The sequence below is a fragment of the Leptonychotes weddellii genome, chromosome 3 (genome assembly GCF_054177405.1).
Source record: "Leptonychotes weddellii isolate Sample4059 chromosome 3, ASM5417740v2, whole genome shotgun sequence".
NCBI classification, from domain to species: Eukaryota; Metazoa; Chordata; class Mammalia; order Carnivora; family Phocidae; genus Leptonychotes; species Leptonychotes weddellii.
This window is the reverse complement of record NC_138371.1, coordinates 74325117-74347122: the sequence shown is the minus strand read 5'-3', so window position 1 is coordinate 74347122 and position 22006 is coordinate 74325117. Positions and strand designations below refer to the sequence as shown.

Sequence of the window (22006 nt, the reverse complement as noted above, 5' to 3'; positions counted from 1 at the left end):
GACCCATTTCTCCAATTATTCCAATTGTGCCTATTATTATTCAGTTAAATACAAAGAAGTACTTTTAAGAGGCCGCTGTGAATAGGCATCCAAAATTTTGTCAGCTTTTATCACAAAGACTTCTAGCAGATTGCTTCTACCAGTCCATTCTTAACACAGCTAAAAGGAAATACCTTCCTCAAGTGCAGTTAGGGTCTGTCACCCCTCTGCTTAAACTCTTCTGTTGCTTTCCCATTGCAGTTAAAATAAAATAAAATGCAAAACATGATTATGAATAAGGTGGCCCTACATTGTTCCTTCCTTGCCTGTTTCTCTAACTTCATCTCGTGCCACTCCCCCTTTCCCTCATTACACTCCAGCGACATCAATCTTAACTTCCGTTCTAGAACACACCCAGCTCATGTCCAGCATGCTGTTTCCCTTGCCTGGAGTACTTGTGTCCCCCGCCCCAGATTCTTATGGCCAGTTTCTTTCTCATCCTTTCAGGCCTCTCAAATTTCACCTCCTCAGAGAGGACTCCCCTTGTCTCTGAACGAGATCTCTCTTTCCACCCCGGCCCCCCCTTCCTTGTTTTCTCTTAGGCCCTTGTTTATTTCTTTCATAGCACTTAACATGACCTGCAGTTATTTTATTTATGTATTTGCTTATTGGTTTATGTTGTGTCGCCACCACTACAATGTAAGCCTCCCAAATGCAATGTCCCCAGTGCCTAGAACTAGGTCTGATATGTAGTAGGCCCTAAGGAAGGATTTAAATAATTTCATTTGAGTTCATACCTGGTTGAGGTTTTTGGATGAGTGAATGAATGAATAAACATATTAGAAAGCAGATCATAAAGTTTCAGAATAAAATTCACTTTATGACCAAGATTTTCTTTAATACGAAAGTATTAAAAAGTCCAATGAGGGAAAAAAAGACAGGTATTGTAAAATTCTCATTATCTAAATTACTAATTCACTGTGAGCCAATTACCCTTGTGCATCTATTGATGAACAATGAAAAAGATTAACATCAACATCATCTCAAAACATGCATTTTTGCTAAATATAATTTCATTTTTAATTTTTTATGGTATCTTCTTTTGTATTTTGTAAGATTAATGAAAATTTTCAGTGGCTCTTGTATATATATTAAAATGTATTTATATGAATCTTTATATATATGAAGTAGATTGAGGAATTTTCTTTAAAAAATAAAACTTATGTAGTAGTGAGCTGTTTGGCAATGTTTGATATAAAACCATGATTGAAAATATGAAATGGTACAGAATCTTATCTCTTTATTATTCAGTATTAGTCATATAATACAGGTAAATCTTAGTGCTTGTATTATAATATCCTGGCATTTTTTTTAGTGATTTCATCTGTTGAAGTGTTCATGATTAAAATATAAAAATTATTACTGCAGTTGTCTATTGAAGTGTTCATGCTTGAAGCATTAAAATTATCATTGCAGTCATATCTTCAGATTTATCTATTAATTGTTTATTACTAGTAGGAAATGACCTGGTAGTCTAAATTTGAAGTTTGCTTGAGGGTTTCAGGATTATTTTCTTACAAATATGACAAACTCCTTTTATTTGTCCCTCTTGTTTTTAGTGTAAAAATTCATAGCTATATTTTGTAGTTGTCTGCTGTGTTTAGTAGATGATTTATTTGTCAACTTCTGCTTTCTGATTCTAATTTAGATATCTTTCTGACCAATATAATGAATCAATAACTAGTAATACTGCTCAGCTAGTGAGCTAAATTAATATATGCTCCGTGAAGCTATGTTACCTTTTTTAGATACTTTGTAAGTCAGTAGAGACTAATTTATTAGCTGATAGGTTAATCTGAGTCATTAGTTTATTAGCTGATTGGTTAATCTGAGTCATTAGTATCCATCTTGAAAACTATAAAAATAAAAATATTAAAGCATATTCTAATTGGAAGTTTAAAAACAAAAAGCTACAGTAAGGAGTAAAATCTTCAAATGGTACCTATGGTTAGAACTAAAAAAAGCTTGGGGCGCCTGGGTGGCTCAGTCATTAAGCGTCTGCCTTCGGCTCAGGTCATGATCCCATGGTCCTGGGATCAAGCCCCACATCGGGCTCCCTGCTCCGCGGGAAGCCTGCTTCTCCCTCTCCCACTCCCCCTGCTTGTGTTCCCTCTCTCGCTGTGTCTCTCTCTGTCAAATAAATAAATAAAATCTTTAAAAAATAAAAAAAAATAGAACTAAAAAAAGCTTTATTTTTTTATTCTGTTCCTTTGCCTGTGTTTTAAGTTGCCATGGAAATTTTTTCGTTAACATTAGATTGATTTGCCCAGAAATGAAATTGCTTGCATCATCTTATCTCCCCATGTTCCTAAAGCCTCCTAAGCCAACTTTAGTGTTTTAGAGTCCCAGCTGGTCCCGATGCCCAAGTTTCTCCCATGCTGAGTATTCTTAAAACTCAAATATAATACATTGATGTGTTCATTGTTAGTATTAAGGTCACTGTCCTGTTTTCATTCTTGGTCCCCCAAAAATTCTTTTAAGCATTTTAAGTCATCGAGGAAAAACTTTGAATTATAAGCTAAAGAATGCTAAGGAAATCTACATAATAAAAACAAAGTCAAATGCTTTTATAAAAGCTTATGTTAGCATTTTAGGCCCTTTTGCTATAAAATATTAAAGTCCATGGTAACGAACATAGAAAACCTGTATTTAATATGAGTAATTGAACCTCATACACCTCTGTTATGTGTTCAAATTTATGCCTAAATCAGTTCTTGAAAGTAGAACTTTGTGTCCATTGCCGAAAATAAACATAATTCTCTTCTAAGTACTTGATTGCTTCATGCCACTTAAGTGAAGCTCCCAAGTGATTTCCAAAAAGGTTTGGAGGAATTGTACCATGTATTATTTGTTTTTGAGAACTTATATAGTGGGTACTCAATACATGTTTGTTTGAATTAACATGTAATTTTAGTCTCTGAAGATTAAGATACAAAGATTATTTTTACTAAGACCACCCAAGGAAGGAAAGGTTGGAAATTCATGGTATTTTATGTAAAAGGGAATCCAATTTCAGCATCTATAGATACTAAAAGTACTACAACGTTATGTGTGATATTTAAATGTCACCTAAATGTTTTTACACTTAGAATATGTTCTTCAACTTGCTTTTCTTCACTTGACAGTATGTCTTAGAAATCTTTCCATATCACTTATAGAACTACCTCTTTTAAGTGTTGTATTATCTTCCATATTATAAATGTTACATTATTTATTTACCTATTCTCTAATTAATAGGCATTCAGGTTGTTTTGTGTTTTTCATTCTAATGAATTAGTGCTACTGTGAATATCATCTTACATAATTCTTTGTGCACAAATTTGATTATTTTTCCATACATGATGAAGAAGGATTGCTGTGTCAAAAGATATGCATGTTTTAAATTCATATCGATACTGATACATTACCCTTCTAAAAGGAGGTAACAGTTTGTCCCTCTACCAGTTTATGACACTAGTTTTCCCATACTCAACCAAACTTGATATTACCAATATTTTAAAAATGTTTACATGTCTTATGAGTGAAAAGTGATACTTCCTTATTGCTTTATTTTGCATTTTCTGATTACTACTAAGATTGAGCATCCTTTCTTAAATTTACTGGCCTTTTGCTTTACCTCTTCTCAGCATATCCATATTTACTGTCCATTTTTCTTTTGGGCTTCTTATCTCTTTATTACTGATTTTAGAAGCTCTTTATACATTCCAGATATTAAGGCTTTGACCGTTAAATATCTTGTGAATATTTTCCTCAGCCTATCAATTATTTTTTAAGTTTTTTGGTGATTCTTTTGCTGAATGGAGGTTTTAAATTTCGATATAGTCAAATTGAGCAGTCTTTTTCATTATGGCATTTGGTTTTCATCTCTTTTAGAAGGCCTCCATAAATATGGCACAAATAAACATATTCTTTTATACTGTCTTAATACATTTATATTTTAGTTTGATTTAGTGTTTTTTATTTAAGTCTTGAATCACCTGGAATATGTTTTGTGAATTACGTGAGTCAAGGAAGTAACTTATTTTTCTTCCAAGTGGGTATCCAATTCTCCCAACTCTATGTATTGAATTGACCATCCTTTTCCTACAGAATTAAAGTGACATCTATATGATGAACTAAATTTGCCTATCTATAGGTTTATTGGTGGCCACTCCCTTTTATTACACTACTTACCTATTCTCGCATCAATACTACAACTTTTTATTTATTTTTAATTTTTTTAAGATTTTATTTATTTATTTTAGAGAGAGGAAGTGAGAGCAGGGGGAGGGGCGGGAGGGGGAGGGACAGGAAGAGGGGGAAAGAATCTCAAGCAGACTCTGCACTGAGCAAGGAGCCTGACACCAGGCTCGATCTCACAACCCTGAGATCACAACCTGAGCTGAAACCAAGAGTCAGATATTTAACTGACAGAACCACCCAGGTGCCCCAATACTACAGCTTTTTAATATAATTTACTATTAGATAGGGTAATTATCCCTTTCTTGTTTTTGTATGTTGGTTTTATACCCAACTATCCTCTAAATATCTTTGTCATTGGTTCTAATAATTTTTCAGTGTGAGCTTTCTGAATAAATGACCACATTGACTTCAAGTACTGACAGTTTTATTTCTTTATTTCTATTAACTATATCTCATATAGTAGTTGTTTGTCTTGCTAAATATGCAAAACCAATTCCTTAGTCAATATTCAAGACCAATCCCATTTTGCATAAATACCTATAAAGGGGCCCATTTCTATCAACTTCTCCAAAAGGTTTTACCTTCTCTAGCTGTTCCCCCTCTCAAATTCCGTCCTTCTCCATTGTACAAGATGGATTAGAGTTATTTTTCTCAATTTCTATAGCCTCCACATCTTTATTTTCCTTCTTTCTTTCTTTCTTCCTTTCTCCCTTCTTTTCTTTCTTTCTTTCTAAATATTCTTTACCTTAAATTTGAGTTATTCCAACCCATATATGAGGCTGAGGGAGTTAGGCGAAGTAAGGAAGAGATTCAAAAGTACAGTAGCCCTTTATATTAACCTTTTCTGACCTTATGCAGAATTTTACTTTGCCCTTTATTTAAGCATTTAATCACTTTGCCTTATAATTTTCATGAGGCTATATTTTATCTCCCCAACATTTTAACTGCTTCAGGTCAGACTATTTCTCCTGCCTTTTATCTACTTATATTTCCTTTCCTCCTTCCCTTATACCTGTACTGCATGTTCTTTAACTTCATATAGACCTTTATTCCAGTTTAGATTCTGTTTTCCATATCCTCATTAACATATTTGCCATATCTCAAACTTCATTGCCCCTCTTTCTTTTGCTCACCCATCTCCACAACTCTGGTCCTATTTTACTTTTGTTTGTGTTTTCCCTACATTTTTTTTTAAGATTTTATTTATTTATTTGAGAGAGAGAGAGACAGATAGTGACAGAACAGGGAGGAGCGGGAGAAGCAGGCTTCCCGCTGAGCAAGGAGCCCAACGCTGGGCTCGATCCCAGGACCCTGGGATCATGACCTGAGCCGAAGGCAGACGCTTAACCAACCTAGTCACCCAGGCGCCCGTTTTCCCTATATTTTTAAAACTTTTTATTTTGAAATGATTTCAGACTTACCAAGAAGTTATTATAGTTTATGTAAATTATCTATTTATTAGGTAATCTATTATCTATTTATCTATGTATCTATTTATTATCTACATGTACAAATTCAACAATTAACATTTTGCCATATTTACTTTATCATTCTCTCTCACACACACCCCTTGTGGGTATTTGTGTATATTTTTTAAGAGCAGTTCGATATTAAATTGCAAATGTGATATTTTCTGTTTTTGCTTTTTCCATGCCTATACTCAATAACCCAGAAATCCAACTCTGTTCATACTGCTGTCTTGCCTAATAAGGCATGTTCTGGCAAATAAGGTCACATTTTGGATTATGCTATAAATTTATGATCTGACCTCATATTGACTTTCAAGGCTGCCTATATATGAGTCACTGTTTTTCAAATTTGCAAACACAGGGGTATTTGGGGATATTATTTTCTTAAAATTTTCTATTAATTAATAAAAAATTAATTTCTATATTTATGAAAATTAATCAGATGATACATTCTATGTGATTTCAGTTATTTGGAATCTTTGAGATTGTCTTTATGGCCAGTTATTTTTATTTATTTACCAAATATTTACATAATACTTACTATGGTCCAAGCACTAAGTACTTAACAAATCTTTATTTATTCAATTTGCTCAACACTATGTGGTAGATAAGATTATTATCTTCATTTTGCAGATGAGGAAACTGAGGGACAGAAATGTAACATACCCTAAGTCTACACAAGTAAGAGAGCTGAAATTTTAATTCCACCAGTCTGGGTCCAGAATCTATGTTCTCAACCACCATACTGTGCTAATTTTTTCCATCTCATGTGCTCTTTTTTAAAATATGCATTTATAATTCTTACTGATTTGTATAATCTTCTGTGTATTTCCGTTAGATTGAGCATTTTTTTTTAATGGGGAAAAAGTGTTTATTGAGGTAAATGAGGCAAGTTTTAATTGATGAAAATAAAAATCTATAACAAAATAGAAACAGTGATCAATCTCCATCTATCTGTATTATAACTCAAAATATAAGTTGAAATTTTATAAGGATAAATTCATAGAAATGTGCTTTTTTTGACACTTAGATACAATGCTATGAGTTTAATCTGTGAGTTTATACAGAAATTTGTAATTAGTGAATAAATAATTTCAAAGCAGATATGCACAATATATCTAACAAGATAAACCTAACAGAGAAGAGATGAGGCTGGTCCCCTAGCCTTTGGTTCTACCCATAGGAGACTGCTTAGTCAAAATTATTTTTCTTTATTAAATAATTTTAGTTCTAGGTATCTATGCAAAACCAATCACTAAAAATGTAGAAAATTGACCCAGCATTGTCAGTTCTAGCATTATTCACCTGGCATAAATTGGAAGCAGTATAAAAGTTTAACATTAATGAAATGAATTATGATGTACACATATAATATAAATTTATCATTCTCGTATCATATCATATTTATAATAAGTTATAAATAATATAATATTCATTAAAATTATTACATAGAAACAAAAATGTTTAATGGCCTGATACCACATTAAAAATAATATAAAGTGGGGGCGCCTGGGTGGCTCAGTCGGTTAAGCGACTGCCTTCGGCTCAGGTCATGATCCTGGAGTCCCTGGATCGAGTCCCGCATCAGGATCCCTGCTCGGCGGGGAGCCTGCTTCTCCCTCTGACCCAACCCCCTCTCTATGTGCTCTCTCTCATTCTCTCTCTCTCTCAAATAAATAAACAAAATCTTTTAAAAAAAATAATAATAATAATATAAAGTGGAAAATTAGGACATAACAGCATAATCTCAGTTACATAAAGACAAATTTACAGTTATTCTAGAAAATCTAGACTGGAAAGACAAACTGGCATGTTAATAATGATATTCTCTAGATGTTGTGATTTTAACTTTGTACTTTCTTAAGATATTCCCTAATTTTCTATAACATATGGATCTTTCTTTTTTAATGAAAAGGAAAATTTAATGCAATGAGTTAGGAGAACGGGGAACCCTCCTACACTGTTGGTGGGAATGCAAGCTGGTGCAGCCACTCTAGAAAACAGTATGGAGGTTCCTCAAAAAGTTGAAAATAGAGCTACCCTATGACCCAGCAATTGCACTACTGGGAATTTACCCCAAAGATACAAATGTAATGATCTGAAGGGGTTGGCACCCCAATGTTTATAGCAGCAATGTCCACAATAGCCAAACTATGGAAAGAGCCAAGATGTCCATCAATAGATTGAGCATTTTGTGTAGTTCTAATCATTTATATCTTTATTAATTTCTTGCCTATTTGATTTATCAGTTTCTGAGAAATGTATGTTGACTGTGGATTGATTACTTTCTGATTGTAATTCTGTCATTTTTTGGTGTTAATTATTTTTAGGATATTGTTAAGTATATCTGTTTTCAGAGTTTATTTCTCACTAAAGATTCTTCATTCAATAATTATATAATAACTTCTTTATCAGTATGTTTCTAAAATAATGAGAATCAAAAGAAAATAGACCTTCAATCCCAAACAGCTTCATCATTTCAAAATGAATTCATACTCTGTCACAAATATTGCTTTTGTAACAGTAATAGAGAAGGCCCCTTATCCATCACAATCTGAACCTGTAGTTGATTTATTAATTGAAAAGATGTGTTAAAGCAAAGAGTCATTAAAAAATACTTACAATTAAACATTTCAATCTGTAATCTATAAATATACATTCAGTCAATAATCTTTTTATTTTTTTAAGTTTTTATTTAAATTCTAGTTAGTTAATATACAGCATAATATTAGTTTCAGGTATACAGTTTGATGATTCAGCACTTATATGCAACACCCAGTGCTCATCAGAAGTGCGCTCCTTAATCTGATCACCTATTTAACCTATCCCCCCCCGCCCGCCCCATCCCCTCTGGTAACCATCAGTTGGTTTCTATAGTTAAAAGAGTAGTCAGCAATCTTTTTAGATCAAAACCTTTCCCTATGAGTTTACTTGTTGGAGTACAGCAGTGTCTTTATACCAATGTGGTTTGCTTTTGTTTTTATTTTTTTAACTTTGGAGAGGAATGAGAATTCAAAGACACTTGCAAGGTAATCTGAATACAGAATTACTCAAGATTTTTAGGGTTGCCCCCCCCACCCAAGATTCTCCACTCTCTCATCCTATTTGATCTCATTTTTAGGAGGCTGATATTAAACATTATGCCTTCAACTTAATTTTCACAGAAACAGTCATTCTCTTTTTATGCTTACATTCCATTAGTTTAGAAAATATTTTTTTAAATTCCCAAATTACACCAGCAAGTGTTATTAACTCAGACAGCTTTGGAAACAACACAACTAATATTGGAAAATATACAACTCAAATGGTAAGAGAGGTAAACATTTGTCTGTTTTCAAATAGAAATGCTGTTTTGATTAATTGATTGATTTGTTTAAGTGGAGGTCAGTTAAGAGAGTTTCCTCTGTAGTTCAAATCAGAATATGTTCCTCAAGTAAATAATGGCAAAATTACTGACAAGTTAATCTCCATCTGACAGATGTCATTGTCAGCAAATGACTACATAGGAATGAGATTGCATTTATAAGTTAAGATACCTATAGACCATGGAGCGCCTGGGTGATTCAGTTGTTAAGCGTCTGCCTTTGGCTCGAGTCATGATCCCAGGGTCCTGGGATCAAGCCCCACGTCGGATTCCCTGCTCAGCGGGAGGCCTGCTTCTCTCTCTCCCACTCCCGCTGCTTGTGTTCCCTCTCTCGCTGTATCTCTCTGTGTCAAATAAATAAATAAAATCTTGAAAAAAAAATAGATACCTATAGACCAGCAATTCTTATGTTAGAATGTCATGGATTTATGATACCAAAACTTTTTTGAGCTTATGTACATAGAGATTCACCCTATACAAGGAAAATGGACATATTTTTTAAAAGCTGTATTCATGATACTTCCTAACACAATTCTCCACTTCAATCTAATCAGGCTTTTTCCTGTTCCATGAGTGTCTTACCTCAGTAAACACATATGAGATTGAGTTGAAAAAATTGAAGTCATCTTTATGAAGTCTCTCTCACTTTTCTAGCTTAGGTAGAAATGATAGAATTGGATGGACCAGAAGAATATCCAGCTCAGAAGAGATTCTTCAAAGTTTACCAAATGTTGGATGCAAATTTAAATTTTAAAAATATGTTAACACTGTAATAAAAGTAGCATGTGCATTCAAAGTGTGTTATACCAAGTTGTAAACACATCATGAAACAAAAATAAACCATGCTATTAGTTTATATTTTTATGGACTGCTGACTGAAGTTTTATACCAATATTCATATACATATTTGAACTTCTTATGAGTATGCATTTTTATTTTTAAGCTTTTAGCTGAGCTTTTTAAAACTTGAGTTCATTGTGATATGTCCAAATTAGATTATATAAGCAAGAGCATTGCTGCAGCGTGTGTGCCTCATTGAATAAATACAGACTCGACATAGGGGCATCTCTCTTCCATGTATCCTTATCACTCCTTAACAGTTTTGCAATGGCAAATTAATATGATAATATTGTATTAAGGACGTTTTCTGGCTTAATTTTAGTTTTGAGTATTTCTTGCCCATATTTCACATTTATGCCCAGAAACATGAGTAATGATGAGATATACTCATTCGGTCTTGGAAACAAGATTTTCTTTACTCTTCCTTCCTTCAAGCTTCTAGACCATTTTAATTGCAGAGATCTTAATGTTGCCAAAGCCAAATTCACTATTTTATTTTATTTTATTTTTTTAAGATTTTATTTATTTATTTGACAGAGAGAGCAAGAGAGCGAACACAAGCAGGGGGAGTGGGAGAGGGAGAAGCAGACTTCCTGCAGAGCAGGGAGCCCGATGTGGGGCTCGATCCCAGGACCCTGGGATCGTGACCTGAGCCGAAGGCAGACGCTTAACGACTGAGCCACCTAGGCGCCCCCAAATTCACTATTTAAAAAAAAAGAAAGGTTGCCTTTGGCAATCACTTTTCTGTGGTAATCAGAATTGTATCAATATTAGAAAGCCAAAACAAAGTACAAAAATGACACTTTTGAAGATGATTTAAAATGGCAACTGTCACCTGTATCTCTTGACTTCATACTTTTTACTAATCAAAATAGTGCCTTATTTTTATTGATGGATTTTAATAAGTAATATTATAATTTGGTCTTACACAATGAATTATTACCAGTAAGTCTTTTTTCTGTTTTATATAATGGAGATTTCATTAGATTTCATTAGATAAATTAGATAAAAGAGACCTACACCTAAAATAATTTGAAAAATACTGATCTAGTCCAAGCCATTAATTTTACAAATTGAAAAATTAAAGCTCAGGTTAAGTGTCTTACTCAAAGTTATATACAGCTAGAAAGTTTCAGATTCCACACTTCCTAACCGTTAGCTCACTGTTCTATCGTTTGTTACCTCATCTCTGAGTTTCTATAGTACCTTTAGTTTGTATATAAGCATTCATTTTATTTACTCAACAAGTTATTCTCTGTGTGCCAGGCACTCTTGTAGGCACTGCAGACAGTCCCCGAATTTAGAAATTGTACTGAAAATAGAATAAGAGAAAAGTAGATTCTATTCAGCCTCCATTTGATTTTGGTTGAATACACACCAGCAATTAGCCACCTTTATATATCACTGGGTGGTTTTAACATATTACTAAACAAGAACTTTGCTATTTTATGTTTATAGTTTAGGGGAGTAAAAAAGTTCTTTAGCATTTTGAAAGGTGAGAAAAACAAATAATTCAACTCAAAGCACATTATTTGCATACCATGTACCTGGTAATGTGTTTGGGAACCACAAAAACAAAGCTATATGAAACAAGGAATGTGTGTACATAAAACAGTGTCGTCAGCATGTAAACAGCACTATAGAATGAGAAAGGAATGAATAAGTAACTCTGAGCAGGAGGCTAGAGGGTTCTTCATGGAGTAGTTGACCCTAGAGTTTAAAGAGCACAAGGTTGCTTTAAGAATGCAGAAGGAAGGGGCGGCTGGGTGGCTCAGTTGGTTAAGCGGCTGCCTTCGGCTCAGGTCATGATCCCAGGGTACTGGGATCAAGCCCCACATCGGGCTCCCTGCTCGGCGGAGAGCCTGCTTCTCCCTCTCCCTCTGTCTGCCGCTCTGCCTACTTGTACTCTCTCTCTCTCTCTGTTAAATAAATAAAAATCTTAAAAAAAAAAAAAAAAAAAGAATGCAGAAGGAAGGGGCGCCTGGGTGACTCAGTCGGTTGAGTGTCTGCCTTCGGCTCGGGTCAGATCCCAGGGTTCTAGGATCAAGCCCCAGGATTTTAGGATCAAGCCCCCAGGGTTCTAGGATCAAGCCCCCAGGGTTCTAGGATCAAGCCCCGTATCGGACTCCCTGCTCTGCTCCCTCTCCCTCTGCATACCACTCTGCCTACTTGTGCTCTCTCTCTCTCTTTCTGTATGTGTGTGTGTATGTGTGTGTGTGTGTGTGTTAAATAAATAAATAAAATCTTTAAAAAAAAAGAAGAATGCAGAAAGAAATCTTATGTCCAGGGAACAACATGTGCATGGGCATGGAGTTGTGAACAGTCCTGGCATTTCCATGAAAGTTTAATGCAGCAAACTACTAGGGTGTCTTGGGAGGAGTGGTGAATAAGCATTTTCAGACATCATTACATTGAAGAATGGAAGTAAGGAAATGTAAGGCCTTCTTATTTTGTACCCTGGGTATTCCTCATGCTTCTACCTACTTCTGTTCCTAGGTGTTAAGTTCTCTGAGAATACCAATGGTATTTTGTACTTCCCGATCTGACAGTGATGTGTGCAGTGCTGAGCATGACAAGAACTCAGTACATGCTTACTGATCAATTATGCTCATCATTCACTCAACAACTATTTTTGACTCCAGCATGTGTGAGGTTCTATACTTTGTGCTATGGGAAGTAAAAAAGTTGCGAGACAGCCAGCTTTCAAGGAGTATTGAACCTAAAGCAAAAAATTATAGGGAATTTTGTCTGTTGTGATGACTTATATGGCCATGTGCTCACAGAGCTTATGTTCTTGTCAGAGGAAATAACAAGAGGGTAAATGTTAAAAATGTAGAGGAAATAACAATAGGGTAAATGTAAAATAAGTTAAACACTAAGGAGAAAAACAATAAAATAGGAAAGGGGGATATAAATTACCAGAGAGGAAAAGAGAAAGTAAAGTTATTTAATTTCTCTTGCCTCCATTTCCTTAATTCTCAAAAAGAAAAAATAATAGTACTTATTTATAGGGTTGTGACAAGGATTAAACGAGTTAACATATGTATGTATAAAATGCTCCATGCTGTTCCCAGAAGATGGTAGGAAGTCAGCTAATATTATTCATACATTTGTCTAGAATAGCTTTAGAAGAGTAGTCATCTTATTTACATCACTTACGAACTTCTTTTATTGAAGGATATACTTCCAAATGGTTTTGAACTACTTTATATATAGGCTAAGACTCCCTCATCCATATCTTGCTCCTTTTAGCTTCTGCTTCCAATGCACTCACATCTAATAATATTTTCTTATTGAAGTGAATCATTGTCCTTCGATAGTATTTCTTCTAGAAAACAGTATTTGCTTATCTGGATGTCAGGTCACCGTTTTCTATTTCAGGCATGAGGCAGGCATCCAGATCTTCCTGTGGAAAATGTTCATTAATGCTTTATCACTTATCCCATCTCAAGGTTAAAAGGTCTGACAAAATGAGACCTCTATGCTTGCTTACCAGCTTAAAAAATATATATATAATATTGGAATTGTTATTATCAGACAGAAATGTAAAATCTTTAATATTAATCTTTTGGAACTAAGATCATTTGCATGGATGAGGTGAAGTTGCAGGTCTCCTACTACCTTTCTTTGTCTAACTTCAGTGCATCCTTAAATGTATCCTGTGTCCTCCTTTCTCTGATCCCCAAAAACTAGACTAGCTCTTTTTTTTTTTTAAGATTTTATTTATTTATTTGACAGAGAGAGACAGGGAGAGAGGGAACACAAGCAGGGGAAGTGGGAGAGGGAGAAGCAGGCTCCCCACCAAGCAGGAGCCCAATGTGGGGCTCGATCCCAGGACCCTGGGATCATGACCTGAGCTGAAGGCAGACGTTTAACGACTGAGCCACCCAAGCGCCCCTAAACTAGCTCTTTCTTTGTACTCCTTTAGCACTCCATATTTAGCCCTATTGTAGCCAGTGTCATTCAATGTTGTAATTACCTGTTTCCCTGATTGCCCCACTCCCTGCCCTCCACCTCCTAGGCATATATGCTCTTTATGTCCAGTTCCTTGGACTGTGCTTCACATGTAGTTGATGCCCAGTAAATACTTAAAACACTTAATCTAATGTCTGGAATACCTTTAATATATCAGGATTATAGGAACATAGTTATTTAATCTTGGTTCCATATCCCTTAGTTGCTCCTTTGTCCCTCCTGGCTGCTTTCTGAGGAAAAGCGATGCTCAAGCATATGTACACCATGTGCTATAAACATTCCCCTGTCCTGCTGTGGCCTAAAACTGAAAAGAAAAAAGAACAAGTAGGCTGGCTATCAGGAAATACCCAAAGATGGGGGAGCACCCTGTGGAGTAATTATGGTCCCGGATGTGGTCCTTACTCTTCCAATTAAAAGAAAAAGTTGAGGGCACCTGGCTGGCTCAGTCAGTAGACATATGACTCTCGATCTCAGAGTCATGAGTTCAAGCCCCATGTTGGACATAGAGATTACTTTAAAAAAATAAAGAAAAAGTTTATTTGCCATTGCTCTCATGGGTGATGGGCCTCTAGGTTCTGATACAGATCACCTGTATTTACAAGAAATTAACTTATAAGCCAAACATAACCCATTTGTCTGTTTATTTGCTTTCGCTGACTGAAGTACTTGTACCTGATACCCAAATTATGAACTTAATGATATCAAAGCACCTATGAAATCCAGCAAAAATCGGAAGGTTGTTCATTACCTGTGGAAAGAGAACAAAATGAGCTACACTGTCCCAAGGATTATTTTGCCCTGACTGAGAAAGAACCTTGTCAATGTCTCCTTGATGGCTAGGAGAAAATAGAGTAAGGAGTGATAAGGTCTCAAGTACACTTCTGAAAGTCCTTATAATTTTTTTTTCTTATTTGCTGAAAGTAAACAATGTTAAAAGTCGAGGGGTGGCATTTTATAACTCAATAATGGTAATGTACAATTTGCTTCCATAATTCTTTGATCCCAAGATGAGTTCTTGAGATAATGCTAATGTGGTATTACTGATGATGGGGCTAAGAAAGAAGAGGCGATAGAAGATTAAAGTTGGGTGAGAATTCTGTGTACCCTCTACCTCCTCTAACTCAAAAATCACCAAGGTTTCAGTTCTCTCAATTTTATCAAGAAAATTAACTGTTTGCTCTTGGTTTTAGATGCTTTACTAGCACTCCTTCACATACTAATAATGCATGATGATCCACCGAGAGTTCATTCTCCACCATTGCAAAGAAACTATGAAGTGTAGGTTAAGTGGTCGTTAAAAAAAAAAAAAAAAAAGTAAGCTGTACTTCTTGTCAAGGGCTACAGTGAGTCCTTCAAGCCTTATCTCAAGGTCCTTTCTATTCCAGAGGTTGGAAACCCAAGTGCCTACAGGGGCCAGGCTGGTGGGAATGAAGCAGAAAGCTACTGCACTGAACTGGAGAGCCAAGTCCTTTCGGAAGGAGCAGCCACTGCTCCGTTCCAGATAATTGTTGCAAGGCGGGCATGTTGACCTAGTGTTACCACATTGTCCAGGTTCTCAGGTAAAGCAGGAAATGCAAATGTTCATGTGAAATCTTTTAATTTAAATATTGTCAACTAATTCACTTTTATTATTATTCTCGAACTGTGTACGTGCCAAACACTGCCACAGGTGGGATTTGGCCCAGAGTCCTCTTGTTTGTAACTTGGTCTTGTACTTTACCTAACTATTTGTTAAATTAGAGACTTTATTTTCTACAGGTTTTGCTTTTCTTCAGCACATTCTCTAAGATATACTCTGTGCCTGGTTTTATGGTACTGAAACTCCCTCCCTCTCCAACCTGAATACTTAGTGCCTCAGTTTTCTTTGGCTGCTCCATTTTCTCTGCCTCCCTCAGCATTCCAGGGGGCAGTCCAATGCTAAATGGAGTTTCCTTGAGACACTTTTCATATGACACCACAAAACATCTGCAGGTATTACTACTCATTCATTTTGTTCCTGGTCTGTGAGCTACATAAACACAGTGAAAGTTCACTTATTTCATGGGACTGAGAGATTGTATGCTTTGGACTTCTGTTTTTAGAATCCACACAGAGAGGATACTCCTCCTCTTCCTTCTTGAGAGACCTGATTAGTTCTCTTTTACATTTACTTACATTGCTGGAGGCATTGATTGGGCCTGAGTGTTCCTACATATTGATAAATATTTAGAGACAGTGTCTTTGGGTGGGTTTCTACAATGGCTGAGGAGTCTTCCTATTTCCGCCTTGAGTAAACTGATTTTCAAGGTTATTAGGGGGCACTATTACCTCTCTACAGAACTGATTATTCCAAGTAGTAACTGGGTATCCATTGCCAGATGAATTGAGGAGTGCTAAACACTTGAAAGTAAAAGAGCATATAAATATTAGTTGTTTAAATATGTTATACTACCCCAAATGGGCACAATTCGTAATTGTCTCATTCTTTTTTTTTCCCAACACTGATTTCTTTAATTTTAAATTGAAGTATAACTGATATACAACATCCTATTAATTTCAGGTGTACATCATAGTGATTAAATGTTTTCATAACTTACAAAATGATCCCTGTGATAAATCTAGTTACCATCTGTCACTATACAAAGTTATTACAATATTATTGACTATATTCCCTATGCTGTACATTACATCCTCATGACTTGTTTATTTTATAACTGGAAGATTTCATCTCTTAATCTCCTTCATGTATTTTGCCTACCCTCCAATCCCTCCCCCTTCTGGTAACCAAAGGTTTATTTCCTGTATCTATGAGTTTGTTTCTGTTTTGTTTTTGTTCATGTTTTTTTAGATTCCATAAGTAAGTGAAATCCTATAGTATTTGTCTTTTTCTGACTTACTTCACTTAGCATAATACCCTCTAGGTCCATTCATGTTGTCACAAGTGGCAAGGTTTCATTCTTCTTTATGGCTGAGTATATTCCATTCTGTGTGTGTGTGTGTGTGTGTGTGTGTGTGTGTGTGTGTATATATATATGTATATATATATATACCACATCTTCTTTATTCATTCATCCATTAATGGACACTTAGCTTGCTTCCATATCTTGGCTATTTAAATAATGCTGCAAAGAACATAGAGGTGCATATATCTCTTCAAATTGGTGTTTTCATAATTGTCTCATTATTAGTACAGTTTTGGGAAAAAAACAATATTGATATACATCATTTCTCAGCAATATTTGACCTGTATATATTGAGCTGTTCCTGGAGTAGCCACAATACATTAATGTACAGATAAAATGTGAAAGTTACTCCTTAAACGTGCTCAGTTTACTCTAAAATATATTATGTAAATGCAGACAAGTATTTTTTATAAATATTCTCTAGGAGAAACTTCACTATACTATAGAAAAACAAAAATAGCAAACTCTGCTGGTGGCTAATATACAGAAAGAAATCATAAATAATATTTCCCTCAGCAGTATAGTGAGTTTATCAATTAGCTTATAGATGTGCTGGTATAACTTACTATTATACTTAAAACAGTTCTCTAATTTTTTTTTTTTTTTACAGAATACATATTTGGGAGCTAGTGACTGTATACTTTTTAGCTTTTAAGAAAGTAAAATGAGAGCACCTGGTTGGCTCAGCCAGTTAAGCCTCTAACTCTTGGTTTTGGCTCAGGTCATGATCTCAGGTTCATGAGATGAGCCCTGCCTTGGGCTCTGCACTAAGCACCAGTCTGCTTGAGATTCTCTGCCTCTCCTCTCCATCAGCCCCTCCCCCTGCTTGTGCGCACTCTCTCTCTCTCTCTCAAATAAATAATGCATAGTAAGCATTTTCTACATATGTACACCGACCCTCACTTTCCACTTCCTTAAATATTTTTATTTTAATTATTTTATTTATTTACTTTTTTTTTTTTAATTTTTTTAGAGAGAGAGAGACTGCATAAGCATGGGAGCAGAGGGAAAGGGAGAGAGAGAATCTTAAGCAGGCTCCACGCCCAATGCAGGGCTCGATCTCACAACACTGAGATCATTACCTGAGCCAAAATCAAGAGTCAGTCATTTAACTGAGCCACCCAGGTGCCCCTCCTTAAATATTTTTAAAGGCACAAAGGGAAGCCTTAACTTGAAATTAACTCTCTCAATTGCTCTTTCTTTGCAGTTATGTAGAATGACAAGGGTGAAAAGAAAGCTCAGTTATGTATAGTAATATGTGTGAATTACTGGGTATTATAAGGAGGAATTACAAGGGGTACCCAGTTTAGACTTGGAAAACCAAATAATGATTGGGGAAACCAGGGAAGGCTTCTCTGAGGAAGTGACATTTAAACCGAGATAAACAGAAGTTGGTTTAATGAAGAACAAGAATGTGGGGATGGGAGATGTATTCCAAGCAGAAAATTAAGAGTGACACTCTGAAGCATTTTAGAACCAATCAAAGGGATAACCTTAATTTTTTTTCTAGTATTTAGAACATCCAGGTTAATGTAGCATTTTATATCTTTTTCTCTAATTGGCTAAAACAGAAGGAGAAATAATAGCATAATACTAGGCACAAAGCTTGTGACTATTTCCAATAAAAAGTTTCCTTAATGCTTTTAAAGATTAGGAAAACATTAATTGGCTGATCTATGGATATAATATTTCATTTTTTGGAAATAATATTTTTCCTGATTGAAAAGCCAATACATTTTTACTATGGAAAATTTTGAAAATACAGAAAAACAATGAAGAAAATAAAAATCATTCATATTCCTGCTAGCCAGAGACAACCACTGAGAGGGTAGTGCTGCTCTATTCCCCATCTACATATATAACAGCATTTTTGTAAATGAAGATTTATAATTATACATGCAACTTTGTAGTATGTTTTTTCACCTGACAATATCACAGATCTTTTCCAGTGCTATAAAATTTTCCATAACATGATTTTAATAGCATGCATAAATAATAACAACTTGGATACTTACTGTGTGCTGGCCATTGGTTTAAGACTTTTAACTTGTATCCACAGAACAATTCTATAGGGCTATAATCTGTTTTATAAAGGAAAGAAATTTTAAAACTTGCCCCAGGTCACAAGCTAATAAAGGGTAGACCTACATAGCTTCTCAATACGGTAATTAATTTACATAAAACACTGTTTTTAGACCTTCCAGTTGTTTTCTGTATAATTTTGGGCTGTTTGAAAAAATAGTCATGATTTTGTGGGTTGGCAGTCTAGGTTAGGTTCAGCTGGGCCAGCTCATCCCTGTTCCACATGGTGTTGACTGTACTCACATGTCTAAGCCCTTAGCTGGACTGGCTAGAATAGCTGGACTTGTCGGTCTCCACCTGGATTCTCATTCTTAAGCGGGCTAGCTCAGGTTGTTCTTGTGACAATGGCATTCCAAGAAGCAAGTGGAAGATGCAAGGCCTCTCAAGGTTTAAACTCAGCACTTGAACAGTAGTACCTCCATCACATTCCATTGGTCAAAGCAAATCGCAAGGCCAGCCCAGATTCAAAGTGTGGAGTAATAAATACTACCTCCTGATAAAAGGAGCTACAAAGTATTTCAGGCCAATTGCAGTCTACTATACTCAACATTTAGCTCTCTGAAGGCTAGAATGTATAAGTTGCTTAACATTGGTAGCTAGAAATGGATATAAATAATTCCCCTAACCATAGATGGGCATAGGCCAAGATGCCTGTTACCTTGACTTTAAGAACTGGCCTCATTCTGAGGAACCTAACCCCGTACTGAGTTTGTGAAAAAATGTAACCTTCCTACATAAATATGATCCCTCATGTATAGGTTGTGAACATTTATACCTTTCTGCACTAAAAGTGCAAAGACGTTTGGAACTAGAGAGCTTCAGTCATCAGGTCAGGAAAGATGTGCTCATGGTACCCTGACACAACTGTATAAAACAAATGTAAATGTGCTGAGGTAGTTTGGGCTAAGTAGAGCCTGAAGGATAGTAGAGCCTGATAGAGCCTTACATCGGGTGCATCTAAGAAGTATGTTTTAGAAGAAGTGGCTGTACAGTGAAGATAACCAAATGACAATAATAACCAGAATGAATATAGGGATAATCTATAGGGAAGTTTTTTAAAAATGATAAAAATATGTAACTGCAAGATAAGTGTGCTCATAAATAAAAATGCATATAGCTTGAATAAATAGGTGAAAGGTGAAACAGATGGGAAGGTTGGATGGGAGGGCTGGCTAAGTGCTGTGAAGGAGCTGTTTGAATAATTGATATGAGGGTGAAAGATAATTGGAAAGGAGAAACGTGATTTAGGGCTGCTCTAACAAGCACAATTTAACTAATAATGATGGAAAGATTATGAGTATATCCATTTATTACCCAGTCAAATGATAATAATGTTGTAGCCACTCAGACATTACTTTCCAAAATGCTAATGCTGATGTTATTTTTTAATCCAATCATACCTATTGTGGTATATACGTATTATTTTGGAATTTAAGTATAGAGGTAGGTTTTATGTGAGACTTGTTCTCAGTTGGAGAACATGAGGCATTCACTTGCAAATGTTGGAATGGAACAGACTTCTTATTTAACTTTAAATATTTCAAGGGCTAAGATGATAATCATAGCATAAAAAGTATAAATGATGGCTTAGAATTATATAATATATGAAACATTGGTATTTTACCTGATTTACATAGTCTTACCTTGATAAATCAGCAGTTCATCTGGTATTCATTCTATCCTACTACACATCCAAGGAACTCCACTGGGCACAAGAGCAATGTGTGATGTCATTTTAAACATTTTAATAGAATTTACTCATGATATCACATGACTGAAAAATCAATTTATTATTTTTACCATTAGTCAAGTTTGTGTGATATAATTCAGAAGATTTATAATGTTTGATGTTATTCGGAAAGATTTATGAAGAAGAGCTACTTATTAGTTTTCATGATGTCATAATCTGATAGTCTTCATGATGTCTTGAGAAAAATTTCAAGGTATACATTTAATACTGTATTAAGTAGAGAGTGTATTTGTAGGTTGACAAGAATGTCAGTAAAGCAGATGAAGAAAAAAGGTCTGTTGCATTAATTAGCATCCTATTGAAATAAAAGTTTAATTGTTATATTGTTGGATTCATTTAATGGTTTCTTCATTAATCCAATTAAAATGTGTATATAAACTACTTCATAAATAAAACTGATGCACTTTACAAATAAAGCATAAAGTCAGTTTGTTAATTTTCTTAAAAGCCCTATCATACTTTCTACACAGAAATTATCACTTGGAGATTATGAGATCATCAGGGACAGATCTAGAGCGAAAAATCTTTTGTATATTTTGTCAACATTAATACTCATTGGCTTCTACTAGCCTCTTTTAAAAATCTCTTTCATTTTAGATGCATGTATTGCTAAAAAATCTTACTAAGCCTACATGGCAAAAATCAGAATATAAAACTATGTTGACTAATTAGAATATGCATAGTCTTCAGGAAGCACTTAAGCACCTACTGCAGGCCAGGTACTACCAGGAACTAGGAATATAGATAGGAAGGACCTAGAGAGACACGTCCCTGCTGTGAGGGAGTTTACATTTCGCTGGGAAGAGATAGCCAATAAACAAACAAATAAATGATGACAAACAAATGGATGACAAGAGTTATCAGTGACTTAAAGTCTGAGAGATTACCTATGGTATATAGTGTAGTCTCTTCCAGGACGTGACATCTAATTTGAATTCCGAACGGTCAGAAGAAGCCAATGCAAAGAAGTAAATCAGGCCACTAAATTCAATTCACCAAAAGCCAATTCTCAGACTAATTTACATATTGAAAGGAAGTAGGAAAATAAAAATGTTGGTAAAATTGTGGTAAATCTCCTCAGAACGTGCACACACACACACACACACCACTTTTTGAGTTATATTATTGTTGCTGCCAGAATTGTTTGTGAAATAAATTTAAATCCTGTCCTAAGTGTAAGATCGATCCTTGATCTGAGTGTTAGTGAGATGGAGGTACCTTTCATATCACAATATCTTTTCTGTTTTAACCTGTGTCTATTAGGCTTAAACCAAGCCATATAAACAAGGTCATAATGGAATTTCCAGGGGAGATGAAGGAAAAATGTTGTGGATATGTAGTTTTCTATGTTAAATTAAGAAAA

General features: G+C 35.1%; 1 protein-coding gene across 8 annotated transcripts in view; it reads left to right on the top strand.

Annotated features, from left to right (window-relative positions):
- MBD5 (methyl-CpG binding domain protein 5) overlaps positions 1 to 22006 on the top strand; it is a 433945-nt gene that overhangs the window by 347039 nt on the left and 64900 nt on the right. For 7 of the 8 annotated variants that reach the window (XM_081814476.1, XM_081814474.1, XM_081814482.1 and 4 more), the window contains one exon: positions 15255 to 15428. The exons of the other annotated variant lie outside the window; for it this stretch is intronic. The gene's annotated coding sequence lies outside the window, so the exon portion shown is untranslated. The remainder of the gene's footprint in view (positions 1 to 15254; positions 15429 to 22006) is intronic. 8 annotated transcript variants of the gene reach the window in all.